This window comes from Liolophura sinensis, chromosome 2 (genome assembly GCF_032854445.1).
Source record: "Liolophura sinensis isolate JHLJ2023 chromosome 2, CUHK_Ljap_v2, whole genome shotgun sequence".
Taxonomy (NCBI): Eukaryota; Metazoa; Mollusca; class Polyplacophora; order Chitonida; family Chitonidae; genus Liolophura; species Liolophura sinensis.
In genome coordinates, this window is record NC_088296.1 from 950,801 (window position 1) to 956,209 (window position 5,409).

Below are 5,409 nucleotides of genomic sequence, written 5' to 3' on the forward strand. Positions count from 1 at the left end.
TTTACATGTCTTGTCGTCAATTGTTTATTACTATATTTATTACACTGTTACCAGTGTGGATATGTTTGGAAGGAAAAACTGAAGGTGGGTGTTCAAAGAGGAAGATGGGCCTTCGTGGTCGACGGGGTTAGAACACCAGCAGGGCACAATGGCCTCCCATCAGTTCAGTCGCTGTGAGTTCGTCCAGCTCAGGCTGACGTCCTCTCCGATAGTCATGGGTTTCCCCTGCGCTCTGCCCGGTTTCCTCCTACCATAATGCAGGCCGCCGTTCTGTAAGTAAAATATTCTTGAGTACCGCTGAAAACACCAATCAAATAAATAAATAAAAGAGGGAAGTGAGCAGCACGTGGCTTGATGGGTATAGATGTATGCTTCTGTTTTCACAGACATGCTGTTGCATTTGGGTTATTTCATACAATAACTTGACGCATTCGTTTCACTGTTTCCACATCCCATGGATTGACAACTTCGATTCTACCACACGATCAATCTATCCTAGCAATAAATCCTCGTCCGATGGGTTAAAATGGCATATGTTTCATGCTGTCTGTCCACTGCGTTGCCATGTATTAAATAATGGAGTCCATGGGAACACCCCAGCGTGTTCAGCTAATTTTCATCCTTGGAAGAATTAATGGCTATCGCATATCTTCGGAAACAAAGCATATGACGGCATTTGTTTAAACCCTCGCCCCGTAAACAGACAACCTCGCACCAGGTTTTAATTGGGTCATATTCAAGATTTTACAAAAATCTGTCTTGAGAGCGAACTGTGTGGGAGTGATCAGGCGCTATGAGGTGTACACGAAGTTTCAGACCCGGACACTGATCGTGGCTCGTTTGGCCGTCTTTGCACAGTCTAACGCTCGTTGAAGATAGTTGTTGTCAAACATGGGGTGATTATTAAGTACATATCAGGTGTAAAAGTTTGTGAACGAGGTCAGGGTTCTAGCCTCAGTAGACTGATTCCATCCACAGGTGAGCGTCATCTCCAGCTGGGCGTCATCTCCAGCCGAGCGCCATCTCCAGCCGAGCGCCATCTCAACGATCTTGTGAATTCCAAAAGGCGTTCTCCAGCCGAGCGTCTTCTCCAGCTGAGCATCATCGTACATGTGTAGGAGAAAATGCTTCAGGATGGCGTTAAACGACTGTCAAACTAAATTTTCAGCCTTGGTGCTTCCGGTCCCTGGCAGGAAGCATGCGACAGTTTTCAGTGATAATGGAAAGGCGCAAGGATGTTCTAAGCGAATGACTGAAACGTTACATTCTGTAATACTTCACAATGTTCAATCTGGCATTCTGGCAATTGAGGAAGAAAAGCATTTACAATGTTAGAAATTTAACACCTGACAAAATTGAATCATTTTAGTACTTTTTTTAACCTTTTGACATGCTGACGTGATAAACAACGGCCCAACTTGTGGTGTTCACAGCATTGTGATTGTTCAGAGAATCCCTCCCCTGTCGTCTCCCCAGGGCCCTCATAATATCCAAAGAACATTACGATTGCTGCCTTCAAACCTGTCGTCGTGGCATCGCTGGCTGAGATGTGTAACGTGCTGACACGCTGCTCCCTCTTTATATACGGCTTTGTCCCTGATTTGAAGATTGGAAGTTTGTCAGGTACATGAATATATCAGAGATCGGAGATTCACAAGTATTTTACAGTCCGGATTCCTCCACTCATAAACGTGACACGAATCTTCCGCACGGCTTCTTTCAGAGGCATTTAGGAATTGGAATGGGATAGATTGACAGATGCATTACTTATTGATAACAACTCCTGGATTTATTGTGTTGGTCAATACGGCGCAAAACACCAATCAAACAGCTAAGTTAGGCTGCGTCGTAGGTAAATCCAAAGTATTGTCAGCATACAAAACTGTCCTGTAAGCGAGTAGACCCAAATGTGACGTTCATACCTTCTCTTCCCCCTCGGTTGAACTCAAAGCACTGTAACCAACCAATGACATGACAAAGACCTGTGGAATCAACGATAACTTGATGGAAATACGGCAATTCTGGCGCACTTCCAGTCACAAGAAGACAGGAGAGGTCATTTCTGACTACGGTCAAATAGCCCGTACGATTTTGGAGCTTGTTTTTATTTCTAGAAAATAAAAGTTTGACAACCTCATAAATTTTATCATACGAGGAATGTGTCAAAAACCTCGACGTGCACCGCCAAGAGCTAGCAACACTATGCACAGGCTTTGTGGAATCGGTGCCAGGCCGTATAGCAAGACGAAGTTGTCACACCCACAAATATGACTTACATCGTAAATTTTAACTTCAAAACAGTTTACTGCGCTTTGTATGCCAATACTAACAGTTGCCTTATACATGTAGGCCTACTTTCATGCAAACAAATTAGTTAGCACATGAGTTCAAATCTAAAGTTAGCAATGGCGCAACAGTTCAAGCTATAACACAGCTATAGTTTCTGACATGTGGGCATGGCCACCGTAATGTCAGCACGTGTTTATGGCGCACTGTGTCTACGAGGGATCTCCCATACAGCCTTCATGAATAGACACTACTGTGTGAAGTCAGAGCTTAAGGCGCACACGCTGGCCGTTGATGTATTATAGTAACAAAAAAAAAAACCTACGTCGGCAAAACTCTTAGCCGAAATTTGGTTATTAAACAAAGGGGAGATCACTCTCAATGGCCAGTGACCACCAGAAAACGAACTGTGGACCGCCTCTCTAAGCGCACACAGCTTTACTCCAAAGTTAGTAAAGTTGCATTTGGTAGCCATACTCTACATTAACTTGTCCCTTACTGGATATCAGGATCCCGTCAGATCCCTTAGTGTACGCTAAGTTAGTTGCGACTGCCTCGATAATGTAATTGCCTATAACATATGCAATGCTAGAACAATCATCTTAGCCCTACAATATCTTCGTGCAACGGAGCCCTGAACCAACACCAACTCGCTTTAACTGTCATTCCTGTTCAGATTTATTTATTTGGTTGTTGTTTACCGCTCTAATTCTCCACTTACACGATGGTGGTTCATCCACTGCATCACGTTCCCCGCAAACAGTCACACGAGTATCGTCAACTGCATCACGTTCCCCGCAAACAGTCACGCGTGTATCGTCCACTGCATCACGTTCCAAGCAAACAGTCACACGAGTATCGTCCTCTGTTCCCCGCAAACAGTCACACGAGTATCGTCAACTGCATCACGTTACCCGCAAACAGTCACACTGGCATCGTCCACTGCATCACGTTCCCCGCAAACAGTCACGCGAGTATCGTCCTCTGTTCCCCGCAAACAGTCACACGAGCATCGTCCACTGCACCAAGTTCCCCGCAAACAGTCAAACGAGTATCGTCAACTGCATCACGTTCCCCGCAAACAGTCACGCGAGTATCGTCCACTGCACCACGTTCCCCGCAAACAGTCACACGAGTATCGTCCGCTGCATCACGTTCCCCCCAAACAGTCACACGAGTATCGTTAACTGCATCACGTTCCCCGCAAACAGTCACGCGAATATCGTCCACTGCATCCCGTTCCCCGCAAACAGTCACACGAGTATCGTCCTCTATTCCCCGCAAACAGTCACACGAGTATCGTCCACTGCATCACATTCCCCGCAAAGAGTCAAACGAGTATCGTCCACTGCATCACGTGGTCTCGTGTGACTATTTGGGGATGAACAAATACGTCGTATGTCTACAGACTCAGGATGAACCAATACGTTGTATGTCTACAGACTGGGGATGAACCAACACGTCGTATGTCTACAGACTGGGGATGAACAAATACGTCGTATGTCTACAGACTGAGGATGAACCAATACGTTGTACGTCTACAGACTGGGGATGAACCAACACGTCGTATGTCTACAGACTGGGGATGAACAAATACGTCGTATGTCTACAGACTGGGGATGAACCAATACGTCGTATATCTACAGACTGGGGATGAACAAATACGTCGTATGTCTACAGACTGGGGATGAACCAATTCGATGTACGTCTACAGGCTCAGGATAAACCAATACGTCTTGCGTGAACTTGGATCTATGTATCGAAACAGACATTTCTACAACAGCAGTCAACCAAAATGTACGTTCCCGGTCAATAATCGGAAGGTCAATTCCCAAAACGACATTTTACTCAAACCACAAAGGAACTAAGAACATATAAAGTGCGAAGTTTGGACGGAATCATGCAAAGAGAAGCCGTCAACAGTTTTCAGTGATGTTTGAAAGACTCAAGGAATGTTCTAGGCGAATTAGTATTAGTATTCAAATTGCATACCACGCTAGTATTTAAGTTGTCGATAATAAAATACGTATCTGAGTTGCGCTTTGATTGCAGCCGTTCATAAATCCAACATGTACATTCAACACCAAGAATGTACGAGCCCCGTTAACATCTGTTGAGAGTTTTGCAGAACAATGAATCATAATTCGATATGACTGACGGGTTTCATCGGTAGTGACTGGTTGGTATTTCTTTGTACGCATTGCATCCATGGTAGATACTAGTGGTAGGAGATTGTCTTTTCTCCTCTATATCTACACTAGCGGTAGGAGATTGTTTTTCTACTCTGTATTTGAGCAGCAGTAACTTCCAATGACCCCATCGATAAAAATCGAGTGTTGCTTAGCATTATTGATTCTAGGACTGCCACAAGAAGACACAACATATGTACACACACATAATGGCTATTTGTCGTCTTATGACTGGAAAATTGTTAAGTACGACCTTAAACCCTAAGCATCCATACATATTCTAGAGTAGTGGAAATGTTTCATTTTACAAAGTGTGTAGAAAATGTTGAAATTTAACGCATTCATAGGTCAAAGTAATGTTGTATTCCGCACTTTTAAGCGTACACGTTACAATCTGAAAACAATCATTACGCGTCGTAACATTTTAAGATGTCAGCACTCGAATTTTATAACATATTATACGTTGTATCATGCAAAGTCTTAATAATGTTTAAAAAAAATTGTACATTTTAACATTTGCGTTTTACAGAGAGGTGCTAATGAGTGTCCTTTACCTAACTCAGTCAACTACCACACTGTTCTACTGTCAGAGAAAACCAAGCAGAGCCTATGGTGGTGGTTTTGGAAAAGCACCGGTAGAAGCGAAAAGGAGCCAATAGAAAAGCAAACACCAAATAGAGCCATTGGTGGTGGATTTGGGGAAGGAAACACTGTAGAGCCATTATGAATGCACAGGCCTTTGGCGGAGGAAACCAAGTTGAGCCAGTGGAAAAGCACTGGCTTTTGGTGAAGGAAACCCAGCAGTTATTAGGAATGGTGGAGAAAACCTAGCAGAGTCATTGATTGATTTTTTTTTTTGATTGGTGTTTTACGCCGTACTCAAGAATATTTCACTTATACGACGGCGGCCAGCATTATGGTGGGTGGAAACCGG